Raw genomic sequence first — 12,997 nt, 5'->3', positions numbered from 1 at the left:
ACCCAGTCCTGGTACGAACAAAGGAGTTTCTCACACTGCTATGAAAGCCATTCCTTAGAGTGCCAGAGTCCTAGGCCCATACATGATTTGGTTCTTTACAGTTTTCTCAGCCTCCCTCGACGATCTGCACCTTCCCTTCCCTGTTCGTCCCCAAACTGCAAAAGCCGGCTCATGTCACCCCCCAGCCGTATGCACCTTGCTCCCCTCCACTCTGGGCACCTCCCAGGGTACGGCTGTCGCTCCTCACCATCCTGCTCCTGCAACACCTCTTGCTGGAGATCTGGAGCAGTATTTCAACAGCTGGCCTCCGCCCAACTGAGACTGATAGGAAATTGCAGCCATTTTGAGGGGAAACGGATAAAATGGAAGCCTTTCCTGGTATCTTGATGGCACAGGTCACCTCTGCTCCTTTTCCATTCCCCAACTCCTACTGCTGGTCATCATCCAGTTCTGAGCTGTTGCAATGCTGCACCGCAAGCCTCTCCTTTCTCACGCTTTATCCTGTAGCCCCGCACTGCTGGCAGTGCCGTGTTTCGCCTTCCGTGCAATGACACATTTCTGTTCCTGAAGTGCTCTTACCCTGCCCTCAGGTAACAGAAGAGTTGCCGTAACTGAGATGTTAAGGTGTGGTGGGGAGGGGAAATGAAGTGATCTGGGAGGTGCAAGCTTTCAGCTTGCCCGTCCTCAGTTATTTACTTCTTTGTTTAGGTTTCCTGGGGAGAAGTAGATAAGGCCCTTTAAAAAGGTTCTTAATTGGCAGCTTGGTAAAGCAGCAGTGGGAGTGTGTATTGAAGAAACTGGAATAAACAACAAAACCAAAACATAAGGTCATGATTCAAGCAAATATGCCAGAGGGAGCACTCTGAGCAGACGATGTTTATTGCTCAATGTGGTCTGAAGTCCAGGCAGCATGCGGATGCAGTCCAGTGGAGCTCTCCTAAAGCTGGGAACAGAGAGGTGCCCAGAGAGCAGACCACAGAGGAGGCAGCATGTTTTCCTTTGGAAAAGGGCAATAATGATTGTGCAGTAGACTGTAAATATTTAGCCATATGAAACGTCTCAGTGTTAGCAGCAGCAATAGAAGCTTTCACACATTTCTTTATTAAAAAAATAAATCAGATATTAACTTTTAGTGTGAGATAGCCAGTCAGTCACCATTTCTTACACAAATTATTGCAGCTGAAAATGACTGTGGGAGAACTTCCTAATTAGCCCTGTTGGGTTTTTTTGGTTTTTTAAGAGAACTTCTGAATCTAGTTTCCTGTGGAAACAAAGCTTATGCAATCAGTGTTTGTCCTGTACCTAATAATTCTTGTAACCCTCTGGCAAATCAGATTTTGACTAAAGTTGAAAGAGTGGTAATGTTAGACGTAATTATTTTTTTTAAACATTTCATGAAATCTGGCAGCAGGATAAGGCACAGAGAGTCAGGTTACTGCCTTGACTGAAGAAAAGGCAAGAGGATCTCAGCCATTGTATGTTGCTTGCCAGCCAGCTGGCCAGTCAGCACACACGTGCCAGCAGTGAGTATTTTTATAGCTCCAGACTAGTCCCAGAGTTTGTTGTCTCTTGGTAGTGCCAGTGTCATCGGAGGCATGAGGAGAGCTGGGATTATTGTGGTGAAGGAGAAAGAGATGTGGGACAAAGGACGCAAATCCGTAGGAAATCAGGCTTCGTTAGTTCTGCTGCTCAGGAACAACATGTTTGTCTAACAATAGCTTTCTGCCCGAACACATACGTCAGAACCAGATTAGATTTCTATTTGCATACCTCCTTACCTTTCTCAGGAATGCCTCCGGCATAAAACTCCTCAATTTCTCTTTCTTCCTTAAGGCATGGGTCGATCCTGGACAGTAACTGTAAAAGTTGCATCTTATTTCTTAATAGATTTATTACTTTGTTTACTTAAAGTCAGATGAACTGGGCTTAACAACAACATCAAATGTTTGCTGCTTTTTTTAATCCTCTTGGCTCTTCAGAAACAACATAACAGAGAGAGAGCAAATAAGCTGGATGCAGTTCCACATTGTGCACACACACTGAGAGCAGAACCTGAAGACAGTATTGTTGTGCAATGTAAACGAGGCATAAATTTATCCTACAGAACTCTTGTAGCCGATGATCTGAGAGGGAAAGAATCCAATGGATTTCTGAAGCATAGGATGAGCCTGTAGCACTGACAGGAAGAACAGGATTTTTTTGTTTTCTTGTAAACTGAGCACATTTTAGATGTACTTGTTGAAATAATAAGCATGGGGCAGGGGGGTGGGGGGAAACCGCAAGAAAACTTTTACAGCCACTGTTCAAAAGATTGCTGTAGTATCCAAGGGATTTTTTAATCTGTAGGGAGAGAGAATAGGAGCTGTGCTCTTCTTTCTGTAAATTAAAGTAGCAATGCCCAGATTCCATAGGGATGTGTGTCACAGAAATGCATGTGCTAGTAATTAAAACAGAGTTTTCAAATATTGCTTCAGATTCAGACAAGAACCTTTTTATGCAGTTGTGTAATAAAAAAAAAAGGAAGCTAGAGCCAAACTGTGGGGGCAGCATTAATACACGACACAGCCACTGACACAAAATGAGACCTTGCGCGCTATTGTTGCCGCTAGCCACGCCGAAGAAAAGAAGTGTTTTCAAATACTAGGTAGCATTTCAGAAGCTCAGCTTTTATGCAAGTCCATCCAAACGCCAGCTGAACCTTCCCACTGCTAACCACTTTGACAATTCACTCCAAAGAATAACTAGTCACCTAGAAAGAAAATGAGATACAATTACAATGAAACAGATATTACTTTATTAGATCCTACCACTGGGCTACTCAGTATCCAGCCACTAGTATTGTGCCTTTTCAGGGGAAAGTATTTGATGCTTCAGGGGAAAAAAAAGAAGGCGCAAAGAGCCAACTAAGCTGTGCTGCACTTCGTGGGGGTAGGGGATAGTCCTTCCTGATCCCCCCATGGACAATGGGTTTGTGAAAAGAAATACAGAGCAATTACCCTAATCACAGTCTTAGCAAATGCGATTAATGATCAAACAGTTTTCCAACGTTTTGGCAAATCCTGTCTTAGTGTTATTTGCCTTGAATTCCTCCCACAGCAATAAGCCGTGTAAGTTGACGAAATGCAAATGCAAAAAGCACTACCTTTTGTGTCCCAGGGGTGCTCTATCTTGATTATATCCAACCTACTCCTTAGTAGCTGACCTAATTTCTTCTGTTGTTATAATTTTAGAAGGAAGTTTTTACAGGCTCTTTGTACATGATATGGATTAGTACTCCAAGGTAACTTGGACAAAAAAGGAGATGAAAAATAGTCTTTTGTTCCTGGTACGTTGTTGGTTTAATTTAGTTGGGTGTGTCTGGTGGAAGAACAGAGGAGCCTAATTTTAAGACTTTCTGATTTTGTTCACCTTGCATTTATGTGCTCTGAGGCTAAAATAAAGCTTCTGTTGCACATGTACTAATGAATTAACTCCAGTCATCAGCTTAACTGCTACGATATTTTACACTGGGTCAAACCTAATGCATTGGTACACTTACAGTCTAGCAGCTCAGATCTACTTTCAAAAAAAACACCTCAAATGTGTCATTAAAAGGCTAAAGTACACCCACTGGCAAGACCTGCATCCCAATAATGTGGCTGCGTGAGTCCTAGGCTGAGTCAAGGGGATCCTACTAAAAGCAACACTTTGCTCAGTGCAGTGGCAAAGGGGACGGGATTTGCCTCATACAATTTTTGCAGTAACTTGCTATAGTCTGTCAATGTTTGCTCAGTCGCACCTAGTCAAACTGGTTTACATTGTCTCCTGCCTCATCATTTGTAAGTAATTCTTTCTCTCTTTTTTTTTTTTAACTGGCTCATGCTCACAGTTGTGCTAGAATTGTTATTAGAAAGTATCAAGGTGGTAAAAAATAGAGTGGGCTTCAGAGGCCTTGTCCTGAGTTCAGATTTAACTGCTTGAAATCACTTGCTTTTGGTATATGTTCAATTAAGCAATTAATACATATGACCGAATGTAGCGCAGTGTTTCAGACTCTTCCCAGCCCTTCCCTATGCGGTTCAAGTAACTACGTTTTTCCGCCAAGGCGTGTGCCTAGTGAGAAATCAGAAAGTGGTTTTTGAATGGCACGAGCTGAAACCTTTCCCCTTGCTCACAAGGGGAGAAAGGCTGGCATGCAGCAGTTTTAACCCAGGAATGTAAACTCTGGGGAGATGAAGTCTCTTGAATGGCTGTGACAGTTGTGCTAATTTAGAGTAAAGCATTCTGGGACTAAATAAATGGCACACCAGAGAGAGGAGGAGATCTGGAAGGAGCCTGCAGAAACTGTGGATGAGTAACCTAGGTTATTGTGCTAATGAGATTATGTTTTGCTTTGAGATCTACTCCTGTAGAGAGAGACTGAATCACTTTGTCTTGGCCTATGTCAGGGGGAGGGGGTGGCTAGGATTTATTTTTAAGGACCAAAATAGCTGTACAGCTGCTAGGGAGTGCCTTGATTTGCCGCCCACCCCCCCCCCCCGCCCCCCCCCAGCTATCCAGGAGAGTTATAGGGAACTTTTCCTTTTAGCCTCCTCTATGCCACCAGCCCTGTTCTCCAACCAAGAGACCTCCCTTAGGTCCCGCACGCCCTCCGGGCTTTTCAGCTTCTCCGCTGATGTTTGGAGAGATCGCTTTTCCCGCAGGGGTCCAGCCTGGGAAGTGGCTGACAGCAGGGTCCACCCCCCCCCACCTCCCACCCCACTTTCTCTGGGCTGGGGTTCCCTCCCCACAGCTGGGGCCTCCCGGACCCCCCAGTACAGGGGCATCTCTGCGCTCCAGGGAGCGCGGCTTTCTTCTCCCTGCAGGCATTGCAATGCTGTCAGCCCCCACTGAGGCGGTGTTTGATTTCCCCGTTTTATCTTCGAGCACCAAGTAGAGCATTTCATATCTATGAAAATGTGTACATTGCATATCCTGTTGCAGTGATATAACATACAATGGGAATAGGCTGGTGTAAGTGCCTTTTATCAGCCTCCCTAGTAGGGAATTCATGGTGTTTTAATTATATGGAGGTAGTTGCAGCAATACATAGTTCTCCATGTAAAAATAGGATGAGAAAAATCCCCTAGGTAAGAGAAATTTTGCTAGCCGGTTTTAGAAAAACCTTCACATGCATAACTTTTGTTTCAGGTGTCCTGCTATTCTCCGTACATGAGAGAAGCTCTCGTTTACAATGGGCTGATTAGTCATTTGACAAGTAAGCATGTTTACTCATAAAGCAACCAATCTAGCTCCATGCATGACTAAACTGAGTAACTACATAATTATATTTCTGTAACTCAAGCCTTCTCTGCTGTGCCCCTTTCCTTACGTAGGTTAGTTTTATTCTTTCCTGTCTGTCATGTCCATCATTCAGACTACATGCTCCGCTAGCACAAAGCACAGTGCCCAAGGTGGTGTTTGGCAGCAGATATGTTCTGTATTGATACATTTTACAGCTCACTTGCTCTGCTCAGAATTCAGAGGGGATATTGATTTAAAAATTTGAAGGAGAGAAAACTCATCTTCAAGTGCATCCAAATTTGTATTCAGCCTTACTCAGTGCGTTGAGTATTAGGCATAAGTGTTACTAGAGTTTTTATGGGACTGGTTATCCCCCACAAATATGAGCATTCTTATGGCTTATAGTAAAGCTGGCAGAGCTACATCTACAGAGTGTCAGGCTCTAGGGCTCCGAACTTGCAAAATTACTTTGTTTAGATTGGCATTAAGAGCTACATACAACAGCACTGTTCAGAGGATGAAGCCCTAAATTAGAAAGCGCTAGGCAGAAATTCAAACAGACTATGGAATTGCTGGACTGGACAAAAAATTTGTTAGCCTGGTAAGTCTGTCTCATTCATTTTCTTCCTTTCTCAGTGCAGTGCAACCACAATTTCTGTCCCACATGTTGTCCTTAAAAATATTTTAATATTTGCTTCAGTGCATTCCATGCAGTTAATAGATTCTTTTCTATGTTCATGATTGCTTGACTTTCATCAACTTCTGTTGATTTGTTCATTGTACTTTTTAATCCCTCAGTGGGGAAAAAAAACCCCAATCCCTAAAAAGTTTTTTCAGTTTTCTCAAATTGTTCTTTAATCACTGTTGGGAATTTTTTCTTTCTTTTAGGCTGCTGAATTAGGAGTTGACTCCAGTTTCCTAGCTAGTTTCTTCAAGTTTACCTGAAAGGGGCAGGGTAGAGGGGGAAGATAACTTGCCCAAGTTTTATGATTTGTATTACAGCTATTCAGGCAGAATGAAAAGAAGTATGAAACAAGGAGTGTCAACAAATTTCACAAGGATTAATGTTTGCATCACTGATAAAGCAGAAGAAGAAACGCATGGCATGATAAGAAGCAAAAGTAATCAGAAGAGGGTGTGACTGTGAAGGAGCAAGAAAATTGAAAGTTGAATGGTGGTAAAAGAGGGAGTCAGGGGAGGGATTTAAACAGGTGAGAAAATGGGCGAGAATAATTGTATTGACTTTTGGTTTGTAATAGGAGGAAAGGGGCAATTACGGATATCTCCCTTATGGATATAGGGGAGATGAAAAGGGAGGGAACATGCAAGAGTGCTGTGAATTTGAGAGAAAAGGTTGCAAAACTTGAACATGGTCTGGCTGCCTTGGGGTAGGACTGGCTTTGATTAAGTCCAAGCAACAGGGTAGGACAAAAGGAAGGATGACGCTTACAAACAGAGTAGGGGGATTGGAGTAGCACTTCAAGGGGCTCCTCAGAAGTTCAGCAACAGCCATGTGAAAGTCGAACTGGCAAAGACACTCCCCCAGGAAGACATAGTGGCTAAAATGTAGAACTGGATGGATGAAGAGACCAAGATAAAAGCACATGTCACTGACGCAGAATGCTGCCAACGTGACTGGGTACTGATCCACAGGGAAAGGCAGAAGAGAGAAAGCCTGCTGAGATTTCCATGGTGAATGGGAATGGAAAAGGAAGCCTCAGCTGTCAAGAGAGAGAAGTGAGGATGGAGTTGTGAAAGCCAAAGAGAGAAAGTGTTGAGAGGAAAGATAGAGTTGGCAGAGAGATGACAAAAGTAAGAGACGGGGATCAGTGGAGGTATAAATAAAGACAACATCATTTAAGGAAGCAGAAGTCACGAGAGCAATTTCAGTGGTGCAATGTGAGTAGATAGCAGAAAGTCAGGAATGCAAGGCAGAGTAGAAAAGAGGCTTGGAAGTACTTGCCGTACGTGAGTTGTGGTATTAGTCTTGGTGAGACATGAGCCGAGGAAATGAGGAAATGTTGTGAATATTGAGAATAACAGTGCACGCTATAGGAAAGTTAGTGGAGACTCTGAAGGACAGATGGAACGAGAGAGGAGTGTTAAGAGCATGTGAAAGAGAAGTGGTGTGAGCCTTAATATCTTTAGGAATGGGTCTATGCAGTCTTGCACTGTAAAAAGGAGAAGTCCTAGGAGAAAGCTTGCCAGCATGGGTAGGGAAGATGTTTTCACAGACTTTTCTTTCCACTGTCTGAAACCTGATGGATGTACACGCATCCTTTAGCATCAAAGCTGGTTTTCAGACAAACCAGCAAGATGGAATGGGAGAATTAACCATAATGAGAGAGAGTGAAGGGAAAGGAGGGAAAGATTTTGGTAGAGGAATATGGAACTATCTAATTAGCCTAATTGGCTTCATCTGTCATTTCCTACAGCATCACCTATTCTCAGTATCCACTGTACTGAAAGTCTGTGTAATGAAAAGTGGGATTCAGGTCACTTGACAGACAGGCAGATGTACCTGCTGACTTCTAAGCTTATGCCTGTGTCTCTTTTGTCAAAGATAAGAAGCAGGGAAAGAAAAACCAGTTTTCAAAGTCGGGGTCAGCAGAGTCAAGCACATTATTTGCATTTTGCTTTATTAATGTGGGTTAGCTCAGCAGGCAAAGTCTAGCATACTGATAAATGATTTTGTAACAGGAAAAATAGGGTCAGTGACTACAAATCATTTTTTTCCCCCTAAAGTAAATGAGGCACTGTTGGTGGGGGGACTTTGGGGGTCATATTTCATTTCAGTCAGGAAATACAGATGTAGGCTGGACCAAAAGGGCTCTGAATATTTCACCAAGGAAAAATTATGGTGAAAAAGAGGTGGAGCTAGGCCCTGCAGTTATCACACAGTCCTGCTTGTAGGTGGTGATGTTTAGCTCCTGCTGTATTGGGTCCATGTGTTCTCCCACTGTGTTTAATCTCAGCAGCTCACAGACCTGGCTTTCTCCCTGGTTTCTTGCACAAAACCCCTCTGTTACCCCTCTGTGGAAATGAGATCTTTTACAGCTTGGCTCCTATAATCTCCCAAAACATAATTGCTCTTCACTTTACCCCACGCTCCCCATTAGCTCAAGCACGGGTTTTGTCCCTCCCTTCCCATAAAGTAACACTGAGTTACTGAGTACAGAGCATCTCTTTGTGGATGTATGGTTGTGGAAGCAATTGGGCACATGCGTTTGAGGAGTGCTAGCGCTGATCATGCCCTAGGCATGACCAAGGAATATACAGCAGCTCAAGGAATATGCAGATCTGCGCAAAATAATCAGTGTCTACGTGTTTTTCCTTGCCTGAGTCTTCTGAGCTTTCTTTGGGCTGGGGTCAGAGTCTGTGAAGCCTTCTTCTCTCCTCCAAGTCATAGGAAACTTCTTTTGTTGTGAGTTAGATCGCACAGCTAAACTGACGTGCTATGAAAGGAGGATTGTCTTTTCTGTTCCCCTGCTCTAGCTTTTTGTGCCTCCGAGCGCACCCCCAGCCTGTCAGGCCCACAGTGGGATTAAGCAGCTCATCTCGCCTGATTCAACAATTATTTGCCCCTAAAAGGGGCGATCCCACTCCACCCCCTCCCTAGCCGTGCACCCCAGCAGCTTCCCTTCCTATGGCAGCGGAGCTCATCTTGTCTCACAGCGAGGATTTCAAGGGACCAAAACCAGCAGAAAACTAACTCTGCCGAAGGAGGCGAGGAGTATTTTTGCTGGATTAGCTAGGTGAGCCATCCCACCACAGGATCACACGAGCACAGCCTGGGGGAGGCAGGACTGCCCCGTTTGGTGTCCGAGAGCTGTTGGACAGGCTTGGCTGCATCATCGCGCCATACCCCACCGCATTGAAGAATCCGTGCCCAATGCTGGTCCGTGCCCCACATCTGAGAAAATTCTTCCGTTCCTCGCTCCTGGACGTCATGCAAACTCAGCAGGCCTGATTCAGCCTCCAGCTATCTGACTTTCCAAAGGCGCTCCCTTTTTGAATAGGAGCAATTGAGTTTTAGTAACTCTCTGCTTTCTCGTCTCTGGAAGATGTGTGACACGGGCCTGGCAGTTCAGCTCCACATCCACCGAGACATTTGGTAACTCAGCAATTTCTTACCTTAAATCAGAAAACAAAAATTACACAGACACAGTCCCCAAATTGTCACAGTTGGGCACCTACACATTGACCCGGAGCATGTGTTACTTTTTTCTTGATTATATTGACTCTGGTTCCAGAACCACCGGACAGGGATAAGCATGTACTGAATTGAGATGAATTTATGCCTATTTTGTATTGACACTGACATGTTTCAGTTTCCAGCACTATTATTAAAATGCAAATATGTAAGCTACGCCATCCATGTTTTGTGTTCTGATTTAATGGTGTAAATGAAGTGAGATTTTTTTTTTATCCTTTGAACAAAAGTTCCCTCAGAAAACTTTTGGCACTCTCTACTCCTTGCAGTGACCTTACATTGATACATTTTTTCTGTGTGTCTTCCTTTTCTTTTTTCCTTCATGCTTTATCTGTTGGCACAGAGCTAAATCCGAATTTCAGCAACCTGTTCCCAGGGCTAAACAGCCAATCTACTGTCTTTTAACTGTTATTTTTTAATTGTGTGGATCCTGGCTCTGTAATCTCAGACAAGAAAAGTTAAAAGCAGGGCAGCATTGCACGGTCTAGTCTTTCACAATGTATTTATATCCTGCATGAACGTAGTCATTTTACTTAGATCCAACATATATCTAAGATAGAAAACCTGATAGAATATTTGAGAAATGAGAACAAATATTTTGTCTTCAAATCTGGTAATTAAAACCTAATTTGTCAAACTAAAGGCATTCGATTGTGTTGACTTACATCATAGTGCTATAAGACCTGTAACACACAACACAGCTACTTCTGTAATCCTTTGATTTGTTTTTGTCTAAACTTTAAATAGTACAATAAAATCTTCTGGATAAACAAATGTGCATATAGAAACCTTGCATTGTTACACGGGTTTCTAAACACAGCACTGTATGTTCATTTTAAAAGGAAAATAGACAACTCTTCTTTAATTACCACCTTTTAGCTCTGTTTGCTTACTTAGAGAGATACTCCTATCTCTAAAGAAAGGAGCCTCCTCCTCTTCAAGGAAGTTATCCCATCACTTGTGTCCCACAGGAAACCTTGGGCTACGGGGCCTTTGCAGCATGGCAAGGTGGACGTGTTTCAGGCCAATACAGAAATTTGATCAGTGACTAATTGTACGTGACTAAACGTGGTTTGTTTTTTTTTTTCTTTTTATAGGAGGACAGGAATACTTAAATAGCGGTCTGCAGACAAATTGCTCACACCTCACTGCCTGTGGCCGCCTCAGTGGGTGCTATGCTGATGTGGTCAAGAAGCAAAAAATGAAAGGTGACTTAAAGTGACTTCTACTCTCTGGCTTGCAGGAGGGCCCGTGCTCGCTGCAGCAGCGCAGACAGCTTTGAATGAATCACAGGATTCCAAGATTTAGCGACAAACCTGGTCACGTGGGCAACCCGCAGCACAGGAGCTGCCAGAACAATGCGGTGACTAAGGAGGCTGATGTGATCCCTGGATGTAGAATACCTTCCGTAGGAGTAAAGAGGTGCTATTACAGTAACATTAAGGGAATAGCGTGTCTTGTTCTGGTGCCCACGCCTGAGAAAAGTGTTGTTGACAATTTAGGTTTCACAAAGGAGTAATAAGAGTTACATGATATCTAAGCAAAGCTGATTTATGGTAAGAGACTTACGATCAGTCTCTTTATTTTATTGAAAAGAAGACTAAGAAGGAACCCGATGATGAACAGTAGGCTGTGCAGGTTCTTAACTGCAAGGGGCTCTGTCATCCTACGGACAAAGACATAACCACATCCCTCTGCAGGAGGTGAAAGCTAGAAATAAGGTGGATAGGGTAGTTCAAGGTAAAGACCAATTAACTTCATCACAGTATTGTACTTGCATCATATTTTGGCTTGACAGCCACAGGAGCCCTTTTAATTACTATGGCAAAGGTGTCATGAAATGTGTGCGTGAATAATTGAGATGATATGCTATGTAAATAGGGCCAAATGCAACTACGGGCGCTCAGAGAACTCAAAAGGGCTGACTGGGACATCTGCATTTGAATAGCTCTTAAGGGAGGATTGTGCAAATCAAGGACTCTTTTGCTGCTATGGGCAATTCCAGGAGACGCTGGTTATGGCCTTCCTAGAAGTGTGATTGTCCTGTATTCCTTCCTGTGCCATCTCTGCCATGTTAGCCTGTAAAAACAATATGTCATTCATCTTCAAATTCCTCCCCAGGGCTGGATTCAGGGGTCACACATGTATTCAGGGAAAAAACACTCCTGTGCTTCTCTCCCATTAAAATCAATGCATTTTCAGGCTGTGTGAAGATAAACATAGAGTTCAGTCTTCTCTGAATGCGGCCAAGTAGCCTACTGATTGTGTCTAGGTAAAGAGCCGGTAGGGATCTTTCTTTCATTTCTTTGACTTCACACCAGTTTATTTCACGTTGTCTATTTAGATGCTAAGTGCTTTAAAGCGCAAACTGTCATTTCTATGGATGTAGTGTTTAGCACAGCTGAAGCCTGTCTTGATTGGGAGATCTAGATGCAACTTGAATGCAGATAATAGAAATTTATAATAAGGCTTGAATTAATGCCTAGTCTCCCATGCTGTATAGTTTGACATCAGTGCTGCTTTATCACTGCAAGCGTTTACAAAAGCTACAGTCTTTCTGAGAGGACTCATCAAATGCTGTTGTAGAAGGATTTTGTGCTTTGTCTCATAGCAAATATTTCCAGAAATGGACTGTTTCTTTTGCATGATCATCACAAATTAAGACCACACACATTTCATGTGCTCAAAGACGAGCAAAAGAAATCAACGTTTGCTAAACAGAAATTAATCTGAATCTAGCTAAGGACTGAAACGAAAAAAAGACTTTTAGCATACCCGGGCAGTCATTAGGTCCTTGGGTAACTGCCTGCCCTCAGCTCTCTGTACATAGCTCTAGTTGCTAGCAGATCCTGGTTGAAATTCAAATCAGTTTCAGCATTGCTGCTGTCTCTTCTAATTGACTCTGTCGATACACTCAGCTAGTGGGAGGGACAGAGGAGCAAAGCAGGCAGAAAGGACCAAATGATTTCTAACACATGCTAGGCTATTCACCAAAACGTTATGGACGCGGGGGCCTGACCCCGCGCAAGCTTTGGGATTCCCCGTGCCCTGCCACAGAGCACTCTGCCAGGAAACCGAGAGCAATTCTTTTTTTTAACGTTAGAAGCATTAGGTCCAGACAGCGGTTAAAAACCACAGCTCGGTTGGCGCTGAGCGCTGTGCAGCAGCGGAAGCTCGTGGAAAAATTCTGGCTGACTCATCCATAATTCATCTGGCGTCCCGGGGAACGTGCGCACTGGAGTGGGATCCCTGGCACTCCTGCAAGGGAGAGGCCTGCTGCCCCGGCAAGACGTGGGCAGCAACCAGCCCTCTTCCACCCAGGTAACCTCGCAGCCCTCAGGCTCGCCGCGGAGCCATCCCACTGCCTCTGAGAAGGACTGGTCTCCCCGCTGCAGCACAGGGCAGGGGAACGTAGCCCTGGGAGACTTAACGACTTGCGCTTCGTGACGATGCTGCTGCGGGGAAGGGTCAGCGAGGGAGTTGGCCCCATACCCTGGGATAACACGTGCAGTGATTTGAGGA

The 12,997-nt window shown here is 44.0% G+C and overlaps 1 protein-coding gene across 1 annotated transcript in view; it reads left to right on the top strand.

The window, feature by feature from the left end:
- The window catches only part of MCUR1 (mitochondrial calcium uniporter regulator 1), a 37,165-nt gene extending 25,521 nt beyond the window's left edge, over positions 1–11,644 (top strand). Inside the window, exon 11 of the transcript XR_012653726.1 lies at positions 10,573–11,644. The gene's annotated coding sequence lies outside the window, so the exon portion shown is untranslated. The remainder of the gene's footprint in view (positions 1–10,572) is intronic.
- The last annotated feature ends 1,353 nt before the right edge of the window (positions 11,645–12,997 follow it).

The sequence above is a fragment of the Buteo buteo genome, chromosome 20 (genome assembly GCF_964188355.1).
Source record: "Buteo buteo chromosome 20, bButBut1.hap1.1, whole genome shotgun sequence".
Lineage (NCBI taxonomy): Eukaryota > Metazoa > Chordata > Aves > Accipitriformes > Accipitridae > Buteo > Buteo buteo.
The sequence above is the reverse complement of the archived record's forward strand: the minus strand, read 5'-3'. Positions and strand labels throughout refer to the sequence as shown.